The sequence below is a fragment of the Procambarus clarkii genome, chromosome 71 (genome assembly GCF_040958095.1).
Source record: "Procambarus clarkii isolate CNS0578487 chromosome 71, FALCON_Pclarkii_2.0, whole genome shotgun sequence".
NCBI classification, from domain to species: Eukaryota; Metazoa; Arthropoda; class Malacostraca; order Decapoda; family Cambaridae; genus Procambarus; species Procambarus clarkii.
In genome coordinates, this window is record NC_091220.1 from 9,451,996 (window position 1) to 9,470,457 (window position 18,462).

The 18,462-nt window shown below is 48.3% G+C and overlaps 1 protein-coding gene across 12 annotated transcripts in view; it reads right to left on the reverse strand.

The window, feature by feature from the left end:
* Positions 1–18,178, reverse strand: part of rdgB (retinal degeneration B) — a 507,955-nt gene extending 489,777 nt beyond the window's left edge. For all 12 annotated transcript variants that reach the window (XM_069311958.1, XM_069311951.1, XM_045726080.2 and 9 more), the window contains exon 1: positions 17,483–18,178. The gene's annotated coding sequence lies outside the window, so the exon portion shown is untranslated. The remainder of the gene's footprint in view (positions 1–17,482) is intronic.
* Between the last annotated feature and the right edge of the window lie 284 nt (positions 18,179–18,462).

Here is an 18,462-nt window from a genome sequence, read left to right on the forward strand (position 1 = left end):
CCAAGGTGCCTGTGGATGAAACAATGAGGATGATGATGGACAGAGAGTATCGTGATCCGTCTTGTACCTCTCTTGACATACCAGAGAGCATATTGAGGAAGTTACTGGAAGCTTGAACTAAAGAGGCACCCTTCTTGAGTCCCCGATGGCCCCATGTATAAACAAGTAGATGGGGTCGCCATGGGTTCTCCCACTAGGTGTCCTGTTCGCAAATATTTTACATGGGTACCATAGAGCAGAGGGTCTTAGTTGATATGGATTTAAATTTTGCTGCAGGTACGTTGACATATTTATGCAGGTTCCTGATGACAGACGTTGGCAGCAGTTGAAGGAGGCATTCCTGCAAAATTCGGTGTTAAGTTTCACTTATGAGATGGAGAGTGACGGGAAGCTGCCTTCTCTAGATGTAACAGACGCAGGAAGGAATGGAGGCTATCATACTGCAGTCTACACTAAGGAAGGAATGGAACAAAGGAATGTGCCTTAATGTTAATAGTGACTGGCCGGACAGGTAGAAGCGGAGTGTTGTCAACGCTTACGTCGACCGAGCTCTCAGCCACAGCTGTGGTTGGAAGCAGGTCGACGAGGAACTCTGTAGAGTCAGGCAGGTCCTAGTCAATAATGGCTTCTCTAACGGTTATGTTGAAGACGTCAGTAAAAGAGCGGTGACACGCCATGCAACTTCTGAAGAAACAACCAACACAGCACCTGTACGTATTAGATTTTTTTACAGGAACTGCTTTTCCATGGCTTATAAAACGGAGGAAAGATTTCTGAAGGATGTTATTGAAAGGAGCGTTATCCCCCACAGACACCAATCACAAGATACAATTAACAATTTACTGCAAAAAACAAGAAGACCGCTAACTTGTTTATGAAGAACTCTTAGAGACACGAAGCAAAGTGCCTTAAGAGAGACTAACGTCGTCTACGCCTTCACATGCCCACTTGGGGACTGTCGGCCCCAAAGATCTCAGTATATAGGCAAGACAACAACGTCTCTAGGCGATTAACAATGCACAAACAGGGCTGTATCAAGGAACATGTAATCTCTACACACAACCAGATCATCACCAGAGATATCTTGACAAACAACACTGAAATAATCGACAGATATAACTGCAGCAGAAGACTGGACATCAGTGAAGCACTACATATTAAGAAGTCAAGACCAACAACCAGCTAAGACATAATTACATTCTACCCACCTCAAGACCCAGAACCAACGCAGAGTCAGCATCCAATGACCCTACCTTAGGAACATAAGCTGCCCATGTTAATATATTTAATACCCAATTAATACCCCCTATGTTATGGCATTTATTCACCTGGTGTTTACCACCTCACCCAAGGAGAATATAACCCGACACTAAACACGATAAAAGATAAAACTTATCTTTCGGGTAGGAACTGACGGGGGGGGGGTAGTCGAGATAGAGGCGGTGCTCCCAAGTGGGAGATCATAGCCCAGGAGTTTTTCTAGGTCCTCCTTACTTGTGTAGAAAAGCGCGATATCATCACCCTCCTGATTAATCTCATTGGGTGTGATGCCGGCTCATTACTTGAGCATCCTCAGAATGTCGCCTTTAAGAAGCATGACAGTTTAGGGGTGTTGCCCTAACTTTTACACGTTTGGGTCGCATTGTGTCTTCTCTGCGACTCTGACGGTCGCAGTGGCAATGGATGTTTTGTAGGAAGGTTTGAGGCTTTCTGATGTGTGTGGTGGATGAATCGTCTATGACGGTCTTGCCGGTTCCAGACAACTACTGAATCGTCAGGGAACTGAATGTGCTGTACCTAGCCAATGGCCTGGACCCCATCACAGCCCCTGACGCAAGTTTCACTACCTCCCCTAGTGGTCGACCTCATCTCAGACTTCAGCTGTGCTAAAGACCCAGATCCTCATCACCGTCTCACCAGAGGCGCTCGCAGACGTGCTCACTCCGACCACCAACACCAACACCACCACTACTCATCGACTCCAGAGCCAACCTAACCTCAGGCTGTGAGGCCAACAACGGACTCCTCAGACAAGGAACTCTCAGGATCTACTCGTGGAGTCCATCACCCAACTCCAATGATCACACAGCCAGCACTACTCCCAGCACGAGTCAGACTATGAGAAAACGGAAGACCTCGAGGCCCTCACTAACTCACCAGCTTGCCCTCCATGACATCCCCCCCCTCACCCCCATAAAAAAATCCATCCATCCAGAGATCTACAGTACCAGCTACTGGTAATGGCTCCAAAGAGCCCCCACTTACGGGCTATTCATGCCCGTGCCACCTTTTGGGTGGCTTAATCTTTATCGATCAATCAAAGGTAAAAGAGTGAGGTGAGAGGGTGGTGGTGGCGCCACACACCTGCCCTCACTGAATACTTCACACCAACACTTCTACAAGGTGGTGGTGGTGGTGGTGGTGGTGGTGCCACACACCTGCCCTCACTGAATACTTCACACCAACACTTCTACAAGGTGGTGGTGGTGGTGGTGGCGCCACACACCTGCCCTCACTGAATACTTCACACCAACACTTCTACAAGGTGGTGGTGGTGGTGGTGGTGGTGGTGGTGGCGCCACACACCTGCCCTCACTGAATACTTCACACCAACACTTCTACAAGGTGGTGGTGGTGGTGGTGGCGCCACACACCTGCCCTCACTGAATACTTCACACCAACACTTCTACAAGGTGGTGGTGGTGGTGGTGGTGGTGGTGCCACACACCTGCCCTCACTGAATACTTCACACCAACACTTCTACAAGGTGGTGGTGGTGGTGGTGGCGCCACACACCTGCCCTCACTGAATACTTCACACCAACACTTCTACAAGGTGGTGGTGGTGGTGGTGGTGGTGGTGGCGCCACACACCTGCCCTCACTGAATACTTCACACCAACACTTCTACAAGGTGGTGGTGGTGGTGGTGGTGCCACACACCTGCCCTCACTGAATACTTCACACCAACACTTCTACAAGGTGGTGGTGGTGGTGGTGGTGCCACACACCTGCCCTCGCTGAATACTTCACACCAACACTTCTACAAGGTGGTGGTGGTGGTGGTGGCGCCACACACCTGCCCTCACTGAATACTTCACACCAACACTTCTACAAGGTGGTGGTGGTGGTGGTGGTGGTGGTGGTGGCGCCACACACCTGCCCTCACTGAATACTTCACACCAACACTTCTACAAGGTGGTGGTGGTGGTGGTGGCGCCACACACCTGCCCTCACTGAATACTTCACACCAACACTTGTACAAGGTGGTGGTGGTGGTGGTGGCGCCACACACCTGCCCTCACTGAATACTTCACACCAACACTTCTACAAGGTGGTGGTGGTGGTGGTGGTGGTGGCGCCACACACCTGCCCTCACTGAATACTTCACACCAACACTTCTACAAGGTGGTGGTGGTGGTGGTGGCGCCACACACCTGCCCTCACTGAATACTTCACACCAACACTTCTACAAGGTGCCACCACCAGGCTGGCCGCCCCTGCCACCACCAGGCTGACAGTGTGGCCGCCCCTGCCACCACCAGGCTGACAGTGTGGCCGCCCCTGCCACCACCAGGCTGACAGTGAGGCCGCCCCTGCCACCACCAGGCTGACAGTGTGGCCGCCCCTGCCAGCACCAGGCTGACAGTGTGGCCGCCCCTGCCACCACCAGGCTGACAGTGTGGCCGCCCCTGCCAGCACCAGGCTGACAGTGTGGCCGCCCCTGCCAGCACCAGGCTGACAGTGTGGCCGCCCCTGCCAGCACCAGGCTGACAGTGTGGCCGCCCCTGCCACCACCAGGCTGACAGTGTGGCCGCCCCTGCCACCACCAGGCTGACAGTGTGGCCGCCCCTGCCACCACCAGGCTGACAGTGTGGCCGCCCCTGCCACCACCAGGCTGACAGTGTGGCCGCCCCTGCCACCACCAGGCTGACAGTGTGGCCGCCCCTGCCACCACCAGGCTGACAGTGTGGCCGCCCCTGCCACCACCAGTCATGGCCACGCCCACACACACTGGGTTTGGTGTTACCGTGAAGATTGGGGATGGTGCCACCACCTGAGTCTCGCAGCTGAACACTGTGGTGCTTCACCCGTCACTACGGTGTGGTCACTCACAGGATGAGTGGCGCTGCCCAATACTGTCACTATGGCGGTGTGGTCACTCACAGGATGAGTGGCGCTGCCCAATACTGTCACTATGGCGGTGTAGTCATTCGCAGGATGAGTGGCGCTGCCCAATACTGTCATTATGGCGGTGTGTCCACTCACAAGATGAGTGGCGCTGCCCAATACTGTCACTATGGCGGTGTGGTCACTCACAGGATGAGTGGCGCTGCCCAATACTGTCACTATGGCGGTGTGTTCACTCACAGGATGAGTGGCGCTGCCCAATACTGTCACTATGGCGGTGTGGTCACTCACAGGATGAGTGACGCTGCCCAATACTGTCACTATGGCGGTGTGGTCACTCACAGGATGAGTGGCGCTGCCCAATACTGTCACTATGGCGGTGTGTTCACTCACAGGATGAGTGGCGCTGCCCAATACTGTCACTATGGCGGTGTAGTCACTCACAGGATGAGTGACGCTGCCCAATACTGTCACTATGGCGGTGTGGTCACTCACAGGATGAGTGACGCTGCCCAATACTGTCACTATGGCGGTGTGTCCACTCACAGGATGAGTGGCGCTGCCCAATACTGTCACTATGGCAGTGTGTCCACTCACAGGATGAGTGGCGCTGCCCAATACTGTCACTATGGCGGTGTGTCCACTCACAGGATGAGTGGCGCTGCCCAATACTGTCACTATGGCGGTGTGTCCACTCACAGGATGAGTGGCGCTGCCCAATACTGTCACTATGGCGGTGTGTCCACTCACAGGATGAGTGGCGCTGCCCAATACTGTCACTATGGCGGTGTGTCCACTCACAGGATGAGTGGCGCTGCCCAATACTGTCACTATGGCGGTGTGTCCACTCACAGGATGAGTGGCGCTGCCCAATACTGTCACTATGGCGGTGTGGTCACTCACAGGATGAGTGACGCTGCCCAATACTGTCACTATGGCGGTGTGGTCACTCACAGGATGAGTGGCGCTGCCCAATACTGTCACTATGGCGGTGTGTCCACTCACAGCATGAGTGACGCTGCCCAATACTGTCACTATGGCGGTGTGGTCACTCACAGGATGAGTGGCGCTGCCAAGTAAACTCCCCCTTCGAGGCAAAATTAAATAAAATTCACTCACAGTGAGAGAATAGAGTGAAAGCAGCGGGTATAGTGAGTGAGTGAATGAGAGAGAGTTGAAGCAGAGTGCATCAGTCCATAATGAGGAGGAACATGAGAGTGAGGAGTGTGAGGTAATGAGTGAGGGGGCGAGAAAGCAGCAGGAGGTGGCGGTGGAGGCAGGAACTTAAAGATGGCGTGGCCTACCTTTCTCCCCCCCCCCACACACACACACACCACTGCTGCTGCTGCCACCGCTGCTGCCACCGCTGCTGCTGCCACCGCTGCTGCTGCCACCGCTGCTGCCACTCCTCTCTCTCCTTACTCCTCTCAAGCCTTCCATCTCATTCTCCTGTGTTTATCCTCTCTCTCCCTCTCTCCCTCCCTCTCTCCCTCTCTCCCTCCCTCTCTCTCTCTCTCTCTCTCTCTCTCTGAGACATCCCTGTGGTCGGGCTCCGGAGCGCCTTCACCCCCACTTCTCCACTCCCTTTAATCCCCACAAGGATAACAGACAGACTAAGTGTTTTATCTCCTATACAAATCACAACTGTTGCTCTGTTATCTAGATCCCCGTTGCTCTTCCTGTTCACCGCCCCTATACCTTTCCCTTTAAATAGTTATGGTATTACCAACAGTACCTTCTGTTGAACAGTGAATTACGAACAGTACCTTCTGTTGAACAGTGAATTACGAACAGTACCTTCTGTTGAACAGTGAATTACGAACAGTACCTTCTGTCGAACAGTGAATTACGAACAGTACCTTCTGTCGAACAGTGAATTACGAACAGTACCTTCTGTCGAACAGTGAATTACGAACAGTGCCTTCTGTTGAACAGTGAATTGCGAACAGTACCTTCTGTTGAACAGTGAATTACGAACAGTACCTTCTGTTGAACAGTGAATTACGAACAGTACCTTCTGTTGAACAGTGAATTACGAACAGTACCTTCTGTTGAACAGTGAATTACGAACAGTACCTTCTGTTGAACAGTGAATTACGAACAGTACCTTCTGTTGAACAGTGAATTACGAACAGTACCTTCTGTTGAACAGTGAATTACGAACAGTACCTTCTGTTGAACGCAGTGACCGGCCCAAGTCTGCTGGAGTGTACAGGTATGGTGTACAATACAGGGCAGATACCACAGTACAATACAGGACATACACCACAGTACAATACAATGTACAGTGAACAGTACGAAACAGAGAGAAGTGAACAGAAGGCACCACAGGTCTTATAAAACAATACCTTACCTACCTTGAGGTGCTTCCGGGGCTTAGTGTCCCCGCGGCCCGGTCGTCGACCAGGCCTCCTGGTTGCTGGACTGATCAACCAGGCTGTTAGACAATACAATACACTTTGTACAGTACAAGTAGAGAACAAATACATTTATGAACATTGTGTTGTGAGAGAACATAACACCGGTGTTCTAACATTGGTGTAAAGTCACTAACACGCATAGTGTGTCACGCAGCTCCTTACGCCAACACAGCAAAGTCAGAGTTATTATAACACATATTGAAGCACAATTGTATTTCACTATACTAACTCCCATAACAATGTTGTGATGCAACCCGTTCTCGCAAATTTAATAAGTCAATATTGACTTATTACATATGTGCATACCTTGAGGCTACCTTGAGGTGCTTCCGGGGCTTAGTGTCCCCGCGGCCCGGTCGTCGACCAGGCCTCGTGACATACTTAGGTGACATGACATAGGTGACATACTTAACATAATAGATACCCTTAAAAGATTCATAGAAAACACCGACCTTACCTAACCTACTTAGTATGTTAAGATAAGCATCTTATTGCTTCGTAATTACAATTATTACCTAACCTAAAATAGGTATAGGTTAAGTAATAATTGTAATTACGAAGCAATAAGATGCTTATCTTAAGATACTAACAAGGTTAGGTAAGGTCGGTGTTTTCTATGAATCTTTTTAGGGGTATCTATTATGTTTAGTATATCACCTATGCACGTAGTTAATAAGTCAATATTGACTAAACGAATTTGCGAGAACGGGTTGTGTGATTACACTGGTGAAGATAAATGTCTTACATATATACAAGATACAGTCAGAGCTTCAAGCACAAGGCAGGAAACTATGTGCTAGGAAATTAGGTACTTTTTGGTTTTACTTCTGAATTAGGTGTAGGTTGGATAGCTTTTTAATTCATTATGGAGCGAGTTCCATAGACTGGGTCCTTTTGTTCGCATGGAGTGTTTGCACAGATTAAATTCAATATCAAAGATGTATTTATTTCTGGTATGGTGCCCATGGGTTCTACCACACACACCCTCACCTGGTTGATGGGGTTCTGGGAGTTCTTCTACTCCCCAAGCCCGGCCCGAGGCCAGGCTTGACTTGTGAGAGTTTGGTCCACCAGGCTGTTGCTTGGAGCGGCCCGCAGGCCCACATATACCTGGTTGATGGGGTTCTGGGAGTTCTTCTACTCCCCAAGCCCGGCCCGAGGCCAGGCTTGACTTGTGAGAGTTTGGTCCACCAGGCTGTTGCTTGGAGCGGCCCGCAGGCCCACATATACCTGGTTGATGGGGTTCTGGGAGTTCTTCTACTCCCCAAGCCCGGCCCGAGGCCAGGCTTGACTTGTGAGAGTTTGGTCCACTAGGCTGTTGCTTGGAGCGGCCCGCAGGCCCACATACCCACCACAGCCCGGCTGATCCGGAACTTTACTTAGAAAACAGTCCAGTTTTCTCTTGAAGATGTCCACGGTTGTTCCGGCAATATTTCTTATAGTCGCTGGGAGGACGTTGAACAACCGCGGACCTCTGATGTTTATACAGTGCTCTCTGATTGTGCCTATGGCACCTCTGCTCTTCACTGGTTCTATTCTGCATTTTCTTCCATATCGTTCACTCCAGTATGTTGTTATTTTACTGTGTAGATTTAGGACCTGACCCTCCAGTATTTTCCACGTGTATATTATTTGATATCTCTCTCGTCTCCTTTCTAGTGAGTACATTTGGAGGGCTTTGAGACGATCCCAATAATTTAGGTGTTTTATCTCGTGTATGCGTGCCGTATATGTGAGTTATGGGACTTACACAGGGGCGCTGTGTGTTGTCTGAAGACAGTTTGTTATTGTTCAGATAATATATTTTTGCTGGGTGATGATGGGCTTGAGGTAGTTTGCAGTGGTTGAGCCCCATGCACAGATACCATATGTAAGATAGGGATAGATTAGCACATAGTATAGTGAGAGGAGAGCAGAGTGGGGAACACCATATCTGATTTTAGAGAGTATACCAACTGTTTTTGAGACTTTCTTGGTTATGTGTTATATGTGAGTGCTAAAGTTGAGTCTCTTGTCTAAGTATAGGCCAAGGAACTTTCCATCATTTTTACTGCGGATGTTAACATTGTCTATCTCAAGCTGAATTCAATTTGACGATAGACTTCCAAATAAAATGTAGTCGGTCTTTTTTAGATTTAAGAGATTGCTGGTTGACATCCATGAGTAGACCTTACCTTACCTTGAGGTTACCTTGAGGTGCTTCCGGGCTTAGCGTCCCCGCGGCCCGGTCGTCGACCAGGCCTCCTGGTTGCCGGACTGGTCAACCAGGCTGTTAGACGCGGCTGCTCGCAGCCTGATGTATGAGTCACAGCCTGGTTGATCAGGTATCCTTTCGAGGTGCTTATCCAGTTCTCTCTTGAACACTGTGAGGGGTCTGCCAGTTATGTCCCTTATGTGTAGTGGAAGCGTGTTGAACAGTCTCGGGCCTCTGATGTTGATAGTTCTCTCTTGAACACTGTGAGGGGTCGGCCAGTTACGTCCCTTATGTGTAGTGGAAGCGTGTTGAACAGTCTCGGGCCTCTGATGTTGATAGTTCTCTCTTGAACACTGTGAGGGGTCGGCCAGTTATGTCCCTTATGTGTAGTGGAAGCGTGTTGAACAGTCTCGGGCCTCTGATGTTGATAGTTCTCTCTTGAACACTGTGAGGGGTCGGCCAGTTATGTCCCTTATGTGTAGTGGAAGCGTGTTGAACAGTCTCGGGCCTCTGATGTTGATAGTTCTCTCTTGAACACTGTGAGGGGTCGGCCAGTTATGTCCCTTATGTGTAGTGGAAGCGTGTTGAACAGTCTCGGGCCTCTGATGTTGATAGTTCTCTCTTGAACACTGAGGGGTCGGCCAGTTATGTCCCTTATGTGTAGTGGAAGCGTGTTGAACAGTCTCGGGCCTCTGATGTTGATAGTTCTCTCTTGAACACTGTGAGGGGTCGGTCAGTTATGTCCCTTTTGTGTAGTGGAAGCGTGTTGAACAGTCTCGGGCCTCTGATGTTGATAGTTCTCTCTTGAACACTGTGAGGGGTCGGCCAGTTATGCCCCTTATGTGTAGTGGAAGCGTGTTGAACAGTCTCGGACCTCTGATGTTGATAGTTCTCTCTTGAACACTGTGAGGGGTCGGCCAGTTATGTCCCTTATGTGTAGTGGAAGCGTGTTGAACAGTCTCGGACCTCTGATGTTGATAGTTCTCTCTTGAACACTGTGAGGGGTCGGCCAGTTATGTCCCTTATGTGTAGTGGAAGCGTGTTGAACAGTCTCGGGCCTCTGATGTTGATAGTTCTCTCTTGAACACTGTGAGGGGTCGGTCAGTTATGTCCCTTATGTATAGTGGAAGCGTGTTGAACAGTCTCGGGCCTCTGATGTTGATAGTTCTCTCTTGAACACTGTGAGGGGTCGGCCAGTTATGCCCCTTATGTGTAGTGGAAGCGTGTTGAACAGTCTCGGACCTCTGATGTTGATAGTTCTCTCTTGAACACTGTGAGGGGTCGGCCAGTTATGCCCCTTATGTGTAGTGGAAGCGTGTTGAACAGTCTCGGGCCTCTGATGTTGATAGTTCTCTCTTGAACACTGTGAGGGGTCGGCCAGTTATGTCCCTTATGTATAGTGGAAGCGTGTTGAACAGTCTCGGGCCTCAGATGTTGATAGTTCTCTCTTGAACACTGTGAGGGGTCGGCCAGTTATGTCCCTTATGTGTAGTGGAAGCGTGTTGAACAGTCTCGGGCCTCTGATGTCGATAGTTGTCTCTCTCAGAGTACCTGTTGCACCTCTGCTTTTCAACGGGGGTATTCTGCACATCCTGCCATGTCTTCTGGTCTCATGTGATGTTATTTCTGTGTGCAGGTTTGGGACCAGCCCCTCTGTTATTTTCCACGTGTAAATTATTATGTACCTCTCCCGCCTGCGCTCAAGGGAGTACAGATTTAGGCTCTTTAGTCGGTCCCAATAGTTTAGATGTTTTACTGAGTGGATTCTAGCAGTAAAGGATCTCTGCACGCTCTCTAGGTCAGCAATTTCTCCAGCTTTGAAAGGTGCTGTCATTGTGCAGCAGTACTCCACTCTAGAGAGCACAAGCGTTTTGAAAAGTATCATCATCGGTATAGCATCTCTAGTGTGAAAAGTTCTTGTTATCCAACCTGTCATTTTTCTTGCAGTTGTGACGGCTACTTTATTGTGTTCTTTAAAGGTAAGGTCTTCCGACATGAGTACACCCAGATCCTTTACATTGCCTTTTCGTTCTATGTTATGATTTGCCTGAGTTTTGTACGTGGTTTTCCGTTTTTATATTTTCATTTTTTCCATAGCGCATGAGCTGGAACTTATCTTCGTTAAACACCATATTATTTTCTGTAGCCCATAGAAAGACCTGATCTACATCTGACTGGAGGTTCGCCGTGTCCTCTATGTTGCCAACTCTCATGAAAATCCTAGTGTCATCTGCAAAGGATGATACAGTGCTATAGGTTGTGTTCTTGTCTATGTCCGATATGAGGATGAGAAAAAGTACTGGAGCAAGCACAGTACCCTGGGGGACTGAGCTCTTCACGGTTGATGGGCTGGATTTTATTTTGTTGACTATTACACATTGGGTTCTGTTAGTCAGGAAATTGTAGATCCATCTGCCTATTTTCCCGGTAATTCCTTTTGAACGCATTTTATGTGCAATAACACCATGGTCACATTTATCAAAAGCTTTTGCGAAATCTGTGTAAATTACATCCGCGTTATGTTTGTCTTCTATAGCATCTAATGCCATATCATAGTGGTCCAGCAACTGCGACAGGCAAGAGCGCCCTGTTCTAAAACCATGTTGTCCGGGGTTATGGAGCTGCTGCGATTCCATGTATTTTGTGATTTTACTTCTTAGCACTCTCTCAAAAATTTTTATGATGTGCGATGTTAGTGCTATCGGTCTGTAATTTTTTGCCTCTGCTTTATTTCCTCCTTTATGAAGTGGTGCTATCTCTGCTGTTTTTAGTATATCAGGAATAACGCCAGTATCTAGGCTTTGTCTCCACAGAATGTGGAGGGCCTGCGATAGTGGTTTTTTACAGTTCTTTATGAATATGGAGTTCCAGGAATCCGGGCCTGGTGCAGAGTGCATAGGCATACTGTTTATGGCTTCTTCAAAATCCAGTGGGAATAGGGCGACGTGATATATGATTTGATGTTGGTATCGTATCCATGAAAAATTCATTTGGGTTATCAATCTTTAGTGTGTTTAATGGCTCGCTGAAAACAGAGTCGTACTGCTTCCTCAGTAGCTCGCTCATTTCTTTGTTGTCATCGGTGAAAGTTCCATCTCCCTTTCGCAGGGGCCCGATACTAGATGTGGTTTTTGATCTTGATTTTGCATAGGAGAAAAAATATTTCGGATTTCTTTCTATTTCACTGATGGCCTTTTGCTCTCTTTGCCTCTCCTGGGTTTTGTATGATTCTTGTAGCTTCCGTTCAATTGTTTCTATTTCTCTACCTAACCTTCTTCGCCGTTCTTGAGATAGGGTGCGACTCTCAAGTTGTTCCGCGATTCGTTTTCTTCGCCTATATAGGGAACGACGTTCCCGTTCCAATCTGCATCTCTCTCTCTTTTTTCTTAGGGGTATGCGGTTTGAACATATTTCTAGTGCTACTGAGCTTATTTTTTCCAGGCACTGGTTCAGGTTTGCATTTTCTAGCTGTTCTTCCCAGTTTATTTCTGTGAAGTCCTGGTTAATTTGCTCCCAGTTTATCTGTTTATTATTGAAGTTGAATTTGCTGAAATCTCCTCCACCGGGAATCTGGACTGGTTTTGAAGGTCTACTCCCCATGGTTGTCAGAACTTCAATTAAGTTGTGATCTGAGTAACAGGTATTTGTAATCATTATGTTCCTGATCAATTCATCATTATTAGTGAAAATGAGGTCCAGCGTGTTCTCCTTCCTAGTTGGTTCTACTATTTGCTGGTTTAAGGCAAACCTGTCGCACATCCGTAGCAGGTCATTTGCATGTGCCTGTTCATTTAGGCTACTTCCTGGTATTCTTTCTGATATTACTGTATTAGCCAGGTGCTTCCATTTCAGGTGCCGTAAGTTGAAGTCCCCAAGCAGGATGATGTTCGGAGCTGGATTTGTGAGGTTTTCCAAGCAGTGTTCTATTTTCATTAGTTGGTCTTTAAACTGCTGAGGGTTTGCCTCCGGTGACTTATATACAAGGACAATAACTACATTTAAAATAGGTGGTATAGTGTGTGTGTGGCGGTGTGTATTTAGTGTGTGTGTGTGGCTGTGTGTATTTAGTGTGTGTGTGGCTGTGTGTATTTAGTGTGTGTGTGTGGCTGTGTGTATTTAGTGTGTGTGGCTGTGTGTATTTAGTGTGTGTGTGTGTGTGTGTGGGGTTGTGTGTATTTAGTGTGTGTGACTGTGTGTATTTAGTGTGTGTGTGTGTGTGTATTTAGTGTGTGTGTGTGTGTGTATTTAGTGTGTGTGTGTGTGTATTTAGTGTGTGTGTGTGTGTGTGGCTGTGTGTATTTAGTGTTTGTGTGGGTGTGTGTATTTAGTGTGTGTGTGTGTGTGTATTTAGTGTGGGTGTGTGAATTTAGTGTGTGTGTGTGGCTGTGTGTATTTAGTGTGTGTGTCTGGCTGTGTGTGTTTAGTGTGTGTGTGTGTGTGTGTGTGTGTGTGTGTGTGGGGGGGTGTGTGTATTTAGTGTGTGTGTGTGTGTGTGTGTGTGTGTGGGGGGGTGTGTGTATTTAGTGTGTGTGTGTGTGTGTGTGTGTGTGTGTGTGTGTGTGTGTGTGTGTGTGTGTGTGTGTGTGTGTTGGTATTTAGTGTGTGTGTGTGTGTGTGTGTGTATTTAGTGTGTGTGTATTTAGTGTGTGTGTGTGTGTGTGTGTGTGTGTGTGTGTGTGTGTGTGTGTGTGTGTGTGTGTGCGTGTGTGTGTGTGCGTGTGTGTAGTATAAACAGAGAGCGCGCTACACGAGCCAATGAGAGCTGGAGACAGGTCATAATACCTCGGCCCACCAACCCACACATCTCAAAGCTATCAATTAAATAATAATATTTATAATACACTGTGCCGGGGAACAGGAAGCCAGAGTGTATTCATACACATTAGGCTTATATCGTGCCCCCCCACCCCCCTTCCCAAGCCCGAATTACTGACCCCGCCTAGGATGCAACCCCACACCAAGCTGACTTAATTCCTGAGTACCTACTCACTGCTAGGTGAACAGAGGCACTAGGTGAAACGAGGCATCCTGCTTGCTGGTCTGAGCCAGCAGGCTCTTTGAGCCACACACACACACACACACACACACACACACTCTCCAGAGCCCGATAGGCTCAGGAGAGCCCGATAGGCTCAGGAGAGCCCGATAGGCTCAGGAATCTGTACACCTGTTGATTGACGGTTGAGAGGCGGGACCAAAGAGCCAGAGCTCAACCCCCGCAAACACAACTAGGTGAGTACACACACACACACACACACACACAGGGCCAGGAGGCGACCTGCTGGGATCCTATCGTTTCTTTATTATACACCCCATACCCACGGGGAGAGCGGTGATGTATAGGGTTACAGACACACTTGAAGGTTCAGCAACCCCAGAGTTCCTTTACCTAAGCCAGTAGTGACGTGTACATGTATATATATACATATATAGCACATATCAAGAGGATAACATCAGAGGCATATGCCAGGCTGGCCAACATAAGAACGGCATTCAGAACTTTGTATACCACATATGTCAGGCCAATCCTGGAGTATGTGGCCCCAGCATGGAGTCCATATCTAGTCAAGGATAAGACTAAACTGGAAAAGGTTCAAAGGTTTGCCACCAGACTAGTACCCGAGCTGAGAGGTATGAGCTACGAGGAGAGACTACGGGAATTAAACCTCACTTCGCTGGAAGACAGAAGAGTTAGGGGGGACATGATCACCACATTCAAGATTCTGAAAGCAATTGATAGAGTAGATAAAGACAGGCTGTTTAACACAAGGGGCACACGCACAAAGGGACACAGGTGGAAATTGAGTGCCCAAATGAGCCACAGAGATATTAGAAAGAACTTTTTTAGTGTCAGAGTGGTTGACAAATGGAATGAACTAGGAAGTGATGTGGTGGAGGCTGACTCCATACACAGTTTCAAGTGTAGATATGATAGAGCCCAATAGGCTCAGGAATCTGTACACCTGTTGATTGACGGTTGAGAGGCGGGACCAAAGAGCCAGAGCTCAACCCCCCCAAGCACAACTAGGTGAGTACAACTAGATGAGTATATACATGTACACACACATAGATATCAATGATCTGGTTATCAGTCTTAAGATAAAGACAAGAGGGTAGCATCCTTGTGACGCTCAGTGCTCAGGACCAGGCTCTGACCCGCACAGCCTGGTGTTCTCTGATTGTGCCCGTGGCACCTAGACCAGTGGTCACAACACATGGTAGACCAGTGGTCACAACACATGGTAGACCAGTGGTCACAATACAAGGTAGACCAGTGGTCACAACACATGGTAGACCAGTGATCACAAGGTAGACCAGTGGTCACAACACATGGTAGACCAGTGATCACAACACAAGGTAGACCAGTGATCACAACACAAGGTAGACCAGTGATCACAACACAAGGTAGACCAGTGATCACAACACAAGGTAGACCAGTGATCACAACACATGGTAGACCAGTGATCACAACACAAGGTAGACCAGTGATCACAACACAAGGTAGACCAGTGATCACAACACAAGGTAGACCAGTGATCACAACACAAGGTAGACCAGTGATCACAACACAAGGTAGACCAGTGATCACAACACAAGGTAGACCAGTGATCACAACACAAGGTAGACCAGTGGTCACAACACATGGTAGACCAGTGATCACAACACAAGGTAGACCAGTGATCACAACACAAGGTAGACCAGTGATCACAACACAAGGTAGACCAGTGATCACAACACAAGGTAGACCAGTGATCACAACACATGGTAGACCAGTGATCACAACACAAGGTAGACCAGTGATCACAACACAAGGTAGACCAGTGATCACAACACAAGGTAGACCAATGATCACAACACATGGTAGACCAGTGATCACAACACATGGTAGACCAGTGGTCACAACACATGGTAGACCAGTGGTCACAACACAAGGTAGACCAGTGATCACAACACATTGTAGACCAGTGATCACAACACACGGTAGACCAGTGGTCACAACACACGGTAGACCAGTGGTCACAACACAAGGTAGACCAGTGATCACAACACAAGGTAGACCAGTGATCACAACACATGGTAGGCCAGTGGTCACAACACATGGTAGACCAGTGATCACAACACATGGTAGGCCAGTGATCACAACACAAGGTAGACCAGTGGTCACAACACAAGGTAGACCAGTGATCACAACACATGGTAGACCAGTGATCACAACACATGGTAGACCAGTGGTCACAACACATGGTAGACCAGTGGTCACAACACATGGTAGACCAGTGATCACAACACATGGTAGACCAGTGGTCACAACACATGGTAGACCAGTGATCACAACACATGGTAGACCAGTGGTCACAACACATGGTAGACCAGTGGTCACAACACATGGTAGACCAGTGGTCACAACACATGGTAGGCCAGTGGTCACAACACATGGTAGGCCAGTGATCACAACACATGGTAGACCAGTGATCACAACACATGGTAGACCAGTGGTCACAACACATGGTAGGCCAGTGGTCACAAGGTAGACCAGTGGTCACAACACATGGTAGACCAGTGATCACAAGGTAGGCCAGTGGTCACAAGGTAGACCAGTGGTCACAAGGTAGACCAGTGGTCACAACATGGTAGACCAGTGATCACATGGTAGGCCAGTGGTCACAAGGTAGACCAGTGGTCACAACACATGGTAGACCAGTGATCACATGGTAGGCCAGTGGTCACAACACATGGTAGACCAGTGATCACAACACATGGTAGACCAGTGATCACACGGTAGACCAGTGATCACCACACAAGGTAGACCAGTGATCACAACACATGGTAGACCAGTGATCACCACACAAGGTAGACCAGTGATCACAACACATGGTAGACCAGTGGTCACAACACATGGTAGACCAGTGATCACACGGTAGACCAGTGATCACCACACAAGGTAGACCAGTGATCACCACACAAGGTAGACCAGTGATCACAACACATGGTAGACCAGTGATCACCACACAAGGTAGACCAGTGATCACAACACATGGTAGACCAGTGGTCACAACACATGGTAGACCAGTGATCACAACACAAGGTAGACCAGTGATCACCACACAAGGTAGACCAGTGATCACAACACAAGGTAGACCAGTGATCACAAGGTAGACCAGTGATCACAACACATGGTAGACCAGTGATCACAACACAAGGTAGACCAGTGATCACAAGGTAGACCAGTGATCACAAGGTAGACCAGTGATCACAAGGTAGACCAGTGATCACAAGGTAGACCAGTGATCACAAGGAAGACCAGTGATCACAAGGAAGACCAGTGATCACAAGGTAGACCAGTGATCACAAGGTAGACCAGTGATCACAACACAAGGTAGACCAGGGATCACAACACAAGGTAGACCAGTGATCACAACACAAGGTAGACCAGTGATCACAAGGTAGACCAGTGATCACAAGGTAGACCAGTGATCACAAGGTAGACCAGTGATCACAAGGTAGACCAGTGATCACAAGGTAGACCAGTGATCACAAGGTAGACCAGTGATCACAAGGTAGACCAGTGATCACCACACAAGGTAGACCAGTGATCACAACACAAGGTAGACCAGTGATCACAACACAAGGTAGACCACGGTAGACCAGAGCACAGGACAAAGTAGACCAGAGAGCACAACACAAGGTAGACCACGGTAGACCAGAGAGGAGAGGAACACAGTAAAGGGGAACACTTACCGATGGTACCAGGCTGTGTGTAGAGGTGAGGGCTGCCCAGGCTGCTGTGGCACAGTATCCAGGCCTTGTAGCACAGCACGGTGAGGGTGGTGGTGGTGCACAGCAAGAAGAGGGTGCTGGTGCACAGTACGAGGGCTGACACAGCCGCTGTGCCACACTCCTGCTGTGTCACACTATCTCCACCACTGCTCTCAACAACTACTCACATATTACCACTTGCACTGCACAGTAATGCTTCTACCAGCACATTATTCACCGTTTACGCGGGAAGAATTATTCTGATGCGTCACCACGATTTGTTTATTTACAAAGAGGCAAGTGTGAGGGAGGAGCGCGATATTGATGCGTACACCAACCTCCAGGTCCTGACACCAACTGCCCTCCCGCGGCTCTGTACACACTGACGGTGGCGACCGCCGGCAACTCGTCCCTGCCACAGTTGCCAAACAACTTCACTTGTTTTACCTAACACGATATTCAAAACACTTTTCTTACAACAGAAGATAATAACAGGTTTTCAATCAATAATCTATGAACGAATTTCATGTCACATATTTCAACACTTGCTTGGAAACAGAGGCTCGCATTGTTGATTATATGTTGAGCCAATCAACGGCCACGCCTCAGAGTGGGCGAATCAGCAGCCAAGATGTCAATGACGTCACTAAGGATGGTTGCGTCATCACTTGCGTCATCCTGCAGGAGAGAATAAGGGAGATGAAAGCCGCGTCCATTGCGTCGTACGTTTGCAAATGAAATTAGAATTTAACATGAGCTCTAAGTATAGAAATCTATAAATAGTGTTGAAATCCCTTCAGAAGGGTCTTGTGAAGCATTTATTTTTCATGGTGCCCAGCTGGTAGAAATACCAGGAAGAACATGTTCCAATATTACTGTAAGAGTTAAGGTGTCAATTGACCCAACTGTCCACCAAGGACAATATACTCAGGCGGGTCCAGCAGGCTGTTGGGGGAAGCGGC